Raw genomic sequence first — 11,000 nt, forward strand, 5'->3', positions numbered from 1 at the left:
AATTTGGTGTTATTAACACCACGCTCACACCACATACTTTCGCAGGACGCTTTTAAATTAAAATGCTAGCATTCCTACAGCGACTTTCACCTCAGCACTTCCCAAAGCGGTTCAGAGCAAATTAATTACTTTTAACGTGTGATCACTGTTGTAATGTAGGACATGAAAAAATGTACAGCATGGAAGGAGGCCATTTCAACTAATCGTGTCCGAGTAGGCCGATCAAAAGCTTTCCAGAAGAATTCCCACTTCCCAGCTCTATATCCCAGCCCGCCCTGTAGGTTACAGCACTTTAAGTGGCATCCAAGTATTTTTAAAATGTGTGAGTGTTTCTGCCGCTACCACCCATTCAGGCAGTGAGTTCCAGACTCCCTCTACCCCCTGGGTAAAGACATTTACCCTCATAACTCGTACAACCCTCCCCCCAAGAGCAAGAGTTCTTAGGTGGCTTTACCTTCCAAGACAAAAACATTCAGTCTCTGTCACAGGTTGGACAGATATTTATTGAGGGAAAGGATGGGCAAGGTGGCTGGTTTGCCGACCCTTTCTTCCCTTGCCTCCGCTTGCTTTCTGCATGCTCTCAGTGACGATACTCGAGGAGCTCAGCGCCCTTCCGAAAGCACTTCCTCCACTTTGGGCGGTCTATAGCCAAGGATTCCCAGGTGTCAGTGAGGAAGTCGCACTTTATCAGCGAGGCTTTGAGGGTGTCCTTCTAACGTTTCCTCTGCCCACCTTTGACTCGTTTAACGTGGACGAGTTCCGAGTAGAGTACTTGCTTTGGGGTCTCGTGTGTAGCATGCGGCCTATGTGGCCTGCCCAGCGGAGCTGATCAATTGTGGTCAGTGCTTCTATGCTGAGGATGTTGGCCTGGATGAGGTCGCTAATGTTTGCCATCTGTCCTCCCAGTGGATTTGTAGAATCTTGCGGAGACATCGCTGATGGTATTCCTCCAGCGACATGAGGTGTCGACTGCAATAGTCCACATCTCTGAGCCATACAGGAGGGCGGGTATTACAACGGCCTTGTTGACCATGAGCTTGGTGACAGTTTTGAGGACTGATTTACAAACACTCTGTTCCTCAGGCGGCCGAAGGTTGCACTGGCGCACCGGAGACAGTGTTGGATTTCATTATCGATATCTGCTCTTGTTGATAGGAGGCTCTCGAGATAGGGGAAGTGGTCCACCCCCCAATTATCTTAAATTTATTCCACCTCGCTCTTAACCATTCTGCAAAGAGCAACAGGTCTTTCCCACCAATTATATCTAGGCCACTCATAAACTGCACCTCAAAATAGTCTCCTCTCAGAGTCCTCTGTCCAAAGAAAACAGACCCAGCATTTCCAATCTTTCTTCATCAACAAAATTCTCCAATCCAAGCAACTTTTTTTGTAAATCTCCTCAGTACCCTTTCCAGCGTAATCACATATTTTTTATGAAAAGTGGTGACCATAACTCCACACAGCACGCCAGCTGCGGCCTAACCAATTTTTTATACTGTCAAGTACAATGTCCTTGCTGTAACCTGCAGAGTTACGGACCGATAGCTGGTAAGTGGGATTAAGCTGGATAACCTCTTGTTGGCTGGCGCAAATACGATGATAAGTACTGCAGGGAATCAAATACGTGCAAGGTGATCTCCTGGATTCGTTTCGAGCTCAAAGATGGAGAGGAATTTTCACAGAATTTGTTTCCCATAATTGGCCTGTGGTTTTTTCTGTTTTTTGATTCTCCCATGAGTTCACATGGCTACGGTTGTGGTGCTGTTTATAATATGTCGGTGCAAGGTGTGTAGCAGTTGTGTGGGACGGACTTATTGGGCTGTGTCTTCTTTATCTTTCCGCCAATGTCATTCTTCACAGGTTCATCTGTAACCTTCAGGGCTGTTGATTAAAGGGTCTTCTGCCTCTTTGTTGGCCGGCACGGATACTATGTGCCGAAGTAGCCTTCATCAGCGCTGTGGATTTCTAAGTTTCTATGTTCCTTCGCAAACGCAGACTATTCCTTCACAGACGCAGACAGCTGCAACACAGACTCAGACTGCTCCTTCACAGTCCCACAATCTACCTTCACAGATTCAGAATCGTCCTACACTGTCCCAGACTCTACCGACACAGATCCTGACTGTTCCTACACCGACCCATACAGCGGCTAAACAGATCCAGGCAACTCCCCCACAGAGGAGTTCTGATCATACACCGAGCCAGACATTACTGCAGAGATCCAGATACTCCTTTGCAGACAGGCAAACCTAATAAACAGCAATAAATGCTTGTATACAGACTCAGGCAGTTCCTTTCACTGATCCAGCATCACCTACAAAGGAGCAAAAATATTCTCGTCAGCTGCAGACAACACCAGCACATTTCCAGAGAGCTTCGACACAGACACTGACATTTCCAACGTAAAAGCAGGCAGCTCCTGTACAGAACCAGGCAGCTGCTACTCTGAAACAGGGATCAACACCACAGGCACAAACGTTCCTAAACAGACCCATACAGCTCATTTCAGAGACATAGGGACCTCCGAGACAGGTTAATTCGCTCCTACATTGACCTAGAAATCTCCACCCTGGCCGAAGCCGCACTAGAACAGGTCCAAGAGCTCCTACACAGACATAAGCAGTTCTTACACGGGCGCAGGGAATTAATTTGTTGCAGTCCTCCTCAGTATAAATTTCTTCCAATTTGGTATCATTGCCACATTTTGAAATTCTGTTTTTAGTTGCAAAGTCTAAATTGTTAATATAAATTGTGAACAATAGTCTTCCCAGTATTTATCCTTTTGGAAAACCCACATTCCAAACCACCTACTACCCACCTTCTGCCAATCTGAATAGCTACCTTTTACCTCCAATCTCTGATTTCAGTCTAGAAGCTAGTCACTATCCATTCTGTTACTTGTCCCCTGACCTTATTCAGCAGGCTATTATTGGTCATCATAGGGAAGATTTTTTGAAAATCTCGATATATTACACTTATTGCATTATCAATGTCCACCCGTTCTATTAACACTTCAAAAATTACATGAGTTTGGTGCAGAATGACTTTCCCTGTTGAAATCCATGTTTATTATTCATTTTTATACTTTTGCTTCTGGATGTTCTTCTATTTTCTCCATTAATAAGGATTCCATTATTTTCCTTTCTAAGTGACAGTCATACCCCTTGACCTACGAGCTGATTAGCTGTGACAAGCAGGGTGTGCCTACATTAATTTCTACCGAAAGTGATCCAGCTAATTCCGCTTTGTATTTTGTTTTGTATCGAGTTGTTGGACTGTCAATCCCGGATCAGTCATTTCCTGTTTAGATGCATTGTGCTCTCAGTGCTGCTTCATTCGGTGTGTGTATGAAAAGTGCGCTGCAGTGGCTGCGTGGTTGAATCGTTGGATTTGGAATTTCTTCATATAGTTTCGAGCCCTGCTCAGAGTGAGTCAGTAGATATAGGTGTTTCCTCTTTAATCCGCTCAGTTTGGAGGTCATTTGAGCTGAAATTGTTCTCAATTATTTTGCAGCAACTTTCAGACCACCTGTTGAGTTACGCTCACCCAATCATCCACTCGTGCAAGTCCAGAAGATTGGGACATTTTTAAATCAAGGCAAGAACGACTAAAAATATGATTAAATGAGGGTAGATTATGAATGTTAACTTGCACGAAATGTAAAAACATAGAGTAAGAGTTTCTACAGTTACATAAAAAGGAAAAGAATGGCTAAAGTAAATGTAGGTCTCCTGGAGGAGGAGACTGGTGAATTAATAATGGAGAGCAGGGAAATGGCAGAGACGTTCAACAAATTTTTTCTATCAGTTCTCATAGAGGAAGTCGTTAAAAGCATCCCAATAGTTGATAATCTACGGGCTATATGGAGGGAGGAACTTAATATTATCATTAACACTAATGAAGTAGTACGAGGTAAATTAATGAGACTAGAAACATAGAAACATAGAAACATAGAAAATAGGTTCAGGAGTAGGCCATTCGGCCCTTCTAGCCTGCACCGCATTCAATGAGTTCATGGCTGAACATTCAACTTCAGTAACCCATTCCTGCTTTCTCGCCATACCACTTGATCCCCCGAGAAGTGAGGACCTCATCTAACTCCTTTTTGAATATATTTAGTGAATTGGCCTCAACAACATAATGTGGTAGAGAATTTCACAGGTTCACCACTCTCTGGGTGAAAAAGTTCCTCCGCATCTCGGTCCTAAATGGCTTACCCCTTATCCTTAGACTGTGACCTCTGGTTCTGGACTTCCCCAACATTGGGAACATTCTTCCTGCATCTAACCTGTCTAACCCCGTCAGAATTTTAAATGTTTCTATGAGTTCCCCTCTCATTCTTCTGAACTCCAGTGAATACAAGCCCAGTTGATCCAGTCTTTCTTGATAGGTCAGTACCACCATCCTGGGAATCAGTCTGGTGAACCTTCGCTGCACATCCTCAATAGCAAGAATGTCCTTCCTCAGGTTAGGAGACCAAAACTGTACACAATACTCCAGGTGTGGTCTCAACAATGCCCTGTACAACTGTAGCAACACCTCCCTGCCCCTGTACTCAAATCCCCTTGCTATGAAGGCCAACATGCCATTTGCTTTCTTAACCGCATGCTGCACCTGCATGCCAACCTTCAATGACTGATGTACCACGACACCCAGGTCTCTTTGCAGCTCCCCTTTTCCTAATCTGTCACCATTCAGATAATAGTCTGTCTCTCTGTTTTTACCACCAAAGTGGATAACCTAACATTTATCCACATTATACTTCATCTGCCATGCATTTGCCCAGTCACCTAACCTACCCAAGTCGCTCTGCAGCCTCACAGCATCCTCCTCGCAGCTCACACTGCCACGCAACTTAGTGTCATTCGCAAATTTGGAGATACTACATTTAATCCCCTCATCTAAATCACTAAAGTCAGACAAGTTCCCTGGACCTGATGGATTATATTCTGGCGTATTATAAGAAGTGGCAGCAGAGATACTGGATGCAATGGTTGTAATGTACCAAAATTCTCTCGATTCAGGTGTCGTCCCAGCGGATTGGAAAACCGCGAATGTAGTGCCCGTCTTTTTTTTTTTAAAAGGCAGATAAAAGGCAGAAAACGATAGACCAGTTAGCCTAACAGCTGTCATTGGTAAAAGGCTGGAGTCAATTATTAAGGAAGCCGTAGCAGGACATTTGGAAATGCATGCATGAATGAAACAGAATAGACATGGTTTAATGAAAGGGGAATCATTTTTGACAAATTTGCTGGAATTCTTTGAGGAAATACAAAGCAGAGTGGATAAGGGGAAACACGTGGATATGGTGCATTTGGATTTCCAGAAGACATTCGATAAGATGCCACAGAAGTGGTTACTGCGCAAGATAAACGCTCACTGGGTTGGCAGTAATATATTAGCATGGATAGAGGATTGGCTAACTAACAGAAAACAGAGAGTCTGGATAAATGGGGCATTTAACGGATGGGAAACAATGACTAATGGGGTACCGCAGTGATTTGTGCTGGTTCCTCAAGTATTTAAGATCTACATTAGTGACGTGGATGAATGGACCGAGTGCAATGTAGCCAAGTTTGCTGATGATACAAAAATGGGTGGGAAAGCAAATTGTGAGCAGCAAAAATAAATCTTCAATGGTTTATTGACAGGTGAAGTGAGAAGGCAAGAATTAGGCAGAGGGATTATAATGTGCTAACATGTGAGGTTATCCACCTTGGCAGAAATAATAGAAAACCAAATATTGGCCCTGAAATTCCGGCCTTCCTGGGTCTGTCCGGAGTTCCTATGGACCCGGAAAGCATCAGAATGCCGGTTTCCAGTGCGCAAGTTTCTGGCTGGACAGATGGCTGCATCTCTGGACGAGGACACTTGTAAATGGAAATGTCCAATATTTACTCTTACGAATGTCCTCAAAAATCTTGCACCTGAAAAAGCAGGTGCATATCCTACTTTTGCAGGCTCAAATGTTTTAAAAAACACAAAAACTTTAAAAAATAAAGTAATTAAAACATATTTTATAAATATAACCGTCCCCACAACGGTACGTTTATTAAAGAAAATGTTATAAAATAGGGAAATTATATTTTTAAGACATTATTAACTTTAATTTAGATGAAAGTAGTGTCATTATTTTTTTTTATTAGTATTTTGTGTGTTTGGGGCTGTGTTTGCAGTGTTTCAGGCTCCATGCCAATCATAGTAATAGGAGCTTAGGAGCCTGCGGAACTCCTATTACTATGATAGCTTACCTGATTGGATGCCCAGAGCAATGTGACTCCAGCTCGAGGCCGTGCACGCGCTGCGAATCGCAGTTGAAGGAGGCTTCATCATCGGAAAGTCGAACGTCTTCACCACCTTAAGATAGGTGCGTATTTTTTCTCTAAAAGGCGCGCGGGATGGCCAAAACGGAATTTCAAGGCCTCTAATTTAAATGGAGAAACGTTGCAAAGTGGTACAAGACAAGAAGATCTGGGGGTCCTTGTGCATTAAACGCAAAACGTTCGTATGCAGTTATAGTAAGTAATCAGGAATGCATGCAGCTTGTTGGCATTTATTGCAAGGGGGAAAGAGTATAAAAACAGAGAAGTCCTGCTACAACTGTACAGATCACCACGTGGAGTACTGCGTACAGTTTTGTTCTCCGTATTTAAGGAAGGTTATACTTGCATTGGAGGCTGCTCAGAGAAGGTTCACTAGGTTCATTCCAGCGATGAAGGCGTTGACTTTGAGGATAGTTTGGGCCTATCCACATTGGTGTTCCGAAGAATGCGAGGCGATCTGATTGAAACGCATAAGATCATGAGGAGGCTCGACACGGTCGATGCAGAGAGGATATTTGTACTCGTAGGGGAAACTAAAAGAAGGGGACGTAGTCTTAAAATAAGGGTCCGCCTATTTAATACTGATATGAGCAAACATTTGTTTTTTCAGTGTTTTGTTAGAAAATGCCTCAGAGCGCTATGGAAGCTAGGTCTGAAAAAGTTTAAAGCGGAGATAGAAAGCTTTTTGAGCTAATAGTTTTGTAAAGGCTTATAGAGTGCGGACAGAGAAATGGAGCTGATTCCAATATCAGATCAGCAATCATCTTAATGAATAGCCGAGCAGGGCCACAAGCCTACTCCTGCTCCTATTTCTTATATTCTTACGTTCCAAATACAAAACATTTTCTGGCAACGGCAGTGGGATGTGGCCCAATGGATAAGGCGTCTGACTTCGGTGCTAACCATATCTGTCTGGACCGTTTAACTCACCGAGTAATACCTTTTCTATTCTGCTGTGAAACTGTCTCGAACCTGGCCATTTTTTTACTCCCTCACCTGAAATATCGAACGGTCTTTTGCTCACAGAAGCTGATTGTAGACTTTCAACTTTGTCGTCCTGGATGCTCAGGCAATACAAGGGGTGAACTGGACTTTGTCGCAGGGGATATATGTTTGAATGCAAAAAGCAGCAAACCGATGGGCAGATCACTCTTTAGACCTGAGATGAGGTGGCCGGAGGCTTAAGGTGATGCATTGCGAATCTAGTGTGCTCTGCGCCAGTGGCTGTGATTCCCATCCTCATCGCTTCCTTCTGTAATGTTTCACACCTCTGGTTCTGTTTTCATTGTACTTTTACCTTAAAGCTCTTGTCCAAATTCACCTTTTTCTACCAAGCATGCTACTCTCAGCTCATGTCATTTCTCAAATTAATAAACGAGCCTCGCTGGCTTTTAGATAAAATAAATATAAACTAATGAATTTGCTCTGTTTTCCCCACATTTTCCGAAGTCTCAGAGCTTCACATGAGCAACGTGAAATCTAATGAACTGAGTAAAGGTAAATATTTCCCGGTATAGGCGACACTGTGTCTGATTTGAGGTCTGACATCTGTGTTTCATTCAGCACGCAGGAATTCGCCTGAATTTGAATACTCTTAAATTCAGCGTCAATCTCCAAATAGTCTTGAAAAATCCTCCGCACTGTATTTTAGTCAGTGCACATTCTCGAGTGCTGAAGATTGTAAGGAGATGGATTGTGATGTGGTACCATGTGTGCCGAATTCATAGGATTAAATAGGATATACAGAGCAAGAGCAGGCCATTCGGCGCAAAGTCGATGCCAGCCTTTATGGTCCACTGGACATCCTCTCATCAGAAAAACGCTCTATTCCTTTCTCGCACATATACTTATCTAAGTGCCCGTTAAATGATTATATCCTGCTTGCTTCAACAAATCCCTGTGATAGTGCTTTCCACATTCTCAATCTCTGGCAAATAAATTCTTTTGAATTTTTAATTTGATTTTTTGTTGACGAATATTTATTAATACCCTCGAGTGACGGTCCTCCCTACATGTGGAAACTCTCTTTCTGTGCATTTAACCGATCAAACCCTTTCATGTCTTACAGACGTCTATGGGGTCACCCTCAGACTTCTCTTTTCAAGCGAAAAGAGACGCAGCCTGTTCATCCTTTCCTGATAGAAAACCCTCGCATTTCATGTATCCTCCTCGTAAATTTTCTCTTCACCCTCTCCAGTTTCATTATATCATTTTTTTTTAGAATATGGCGACCAGATTTGCACACAGTACGCCAAATGTGGTCTATCTTTACAGGATTCTGTAATGGATGGGAATCAAACCGGCGTGGGCAGGCTGTCTAGTCAGATTAAAATACTTCATTCGATGAGGTACTTTATAGCATTAGTGAAGACATTTTGCTTGCAGAATCTGATTCTGCATTTCGAACTTTGTCATTCTGGATGCACGTGCAAGACTTTGAAGGTCAGGGGGACTTTATCGCAGATTATTTCTGGTTGGAGCCTAACAGCACCAGATTGAATGGCTGCGTTGTCTTCGACAGCAGACGGGAGGTTAAGGCGATGGCACGCTAAACCGTTGTGCTCATTTTTGTGCTAAACTTTTGAAGCTGATTGAACCATCCCAGAATTTGACTGAAACTTACATACAATTGGCATTGAATCCAAATGTCCTTAAAACCACGGGTCTCTGCCCCAGAATTGTCCATGTCTTGTTGAAATGAACATAGCCTATTGGAATTCTTCACTTCTTGAATGAAGGTGGAACAGAGATCTGGATGGGAGATGGAACTTTTCCTCACTTCTTCCTCCAGATCATTCGTCTGGAGTGAACTGACAAAGATTTTTTTTAAATGACATTCAAAGAGAAAATGTTCACGACAGTTCTCTTTACCACAAGACCTGCCCGTGCGTCCGATCCGCCATGTGAAAAAAGGAGAGTCAGCTTCTGTGACCAAAAGGAATTTCGCTAAGTCTGCTACGTAAGGTCAGAGACTGTTAGCAATGGTCGGGTAATAACAGTTCGTATCCACGTCGGAAGCCACTGTGCAAACCGACCTCAGCAGACTCGAAACCGCAATGTTTTGTCCGGTGTGGAAAGGTTGAGTAGATTAGGCCTATATTCTGTAGAGTTTAGAAGAATAGGAGGTGATTTCATTGATTCAATTGTGAAAGAGGCTCGAGCGGCCGAATGGTCGATCCTTTCTCTGAATGCTTATGTTCATCGCATGCCTTGCGTGTGCCCCTCGATCGATAATGTAAAAAACATAGAATCAGTATCTGTAAGCAAATGGATTAGCAGGCTTTTCCAGAAATGATTACAGAAACGGTATTATTAAAAATAAATACATTTCGATTTGATTTTACAGATGCGCTGTCAGCTGGGTTCACTCCTACGCAGGGAAAACAATTTCGCTTTCAAATATATCACCTTCGGAATTCGGCCTTCACAGCTGTAATCACACTAATTTTAAGCAGACACATGGAAAGAATGGTCCTGGACATACAGCACGTCCCTTTTGTATTGACACAGAATGAATTGGACTGACAGTACATCCATTTAAAGAGACACAGAATGATCCGGGACTGACAGCGCAGACATATTTAAACACATGTATTGGTCTACTTTGCTAACCTCTTAAATTCTCCCATGATCATATACAGTCCCTCGGAATCAAGGAGGACATGCTTCCACTCCCAATGTGGGTTCTTTGATGGCTGAACAGTCCGATACGAGAGCCACAGACACTGTTGCATGTGGGACAGACATTCGTCGGGGGAAGTGGTTGGTGGGGCATGTATGCCGGGCGCTCCTTCCGCTGCCTGCGCCTGGGGTCTTCATGCACCTTGCTTTGAAACTTAAAGAGTTCAACGCCCTCCCGGATGGACTTCCTCCACCTCGGTCGGTCTGCGGCCAGGGTCTCCCAAGTATCAGTGGTGATGTCGCACTTTACCATGGAAGCCTTGAGGGTAACCTTATAACGTGTATGCTGTCCTCCTTTGGCTCGTTTACCATGAAGGAGCTCCGTATAAATCATTTATTTCGGGAGCTTCGTGTCCGGCATGCGTACTCTGTGGCCTGCACAGCGATGCTGATCGAGTAAGGTAAGTGCTTCAATACTGGGGATGTTAGCCTGTTCGAGGTCACTGATGTTGGTGTGCCTGTCCCCACGTGAGATTTGAAGGATCGAGCGGAGACATCGTTGGTGAGATATCTCCAGCGACTTGACGTGCCTTCTGTACATCGTGCATGCCTCAGACCCATACAGAACGGCGGGTATTACTACAGCCCTATAAACCAAGAGTTTGGTGGTAGATTTGAGGGCCTAGTCTTCAAACACTCTTTTCTGCAGGCAGCCGAAAGCTGCACTGGCACACTGGAGGCGATACTGAATCTCCGCATCAATGGCTGCCTTTGTTGATAAGAGGCTCCCGAGATATGGGAAATGGTCCACGTTTTGCAGTGCTTCGTCTTGCAGCTTGATGATTGGAGAGCAGTGCTGAGCGGCGATGACAGGCTGGTTAAGGACCTTTGCCTTACGGATGTTCAGCGTAAGGCCCATGCTTTCATATGCCTCAGTGAATACATTGATTATATCCTGGAGTTCAGCCATTGAATGTGCACAGACACAGGCATCTTCCGTGTTGTGCAGCTTAATGACAGAGGTTGGGTGATCTTGGACCTGCCCTGGAGGCGGCG

This window comes from Pristiophorus japonicus, chromosome 25, assembly GCF_044704955.1.
Source record: "Pristiophorus japonicus isolate sPriJap1 chromosome 25, sPriJap1.hap1, whole genome shotgun sequence".
Taxonomy (NCBI): domain Eukaryota; kingdom Metazoa; phylum Chordata; class Chondrichthyes; family Pristiophoridae; genus Pristiophorus; species Pristiophorus japonicus.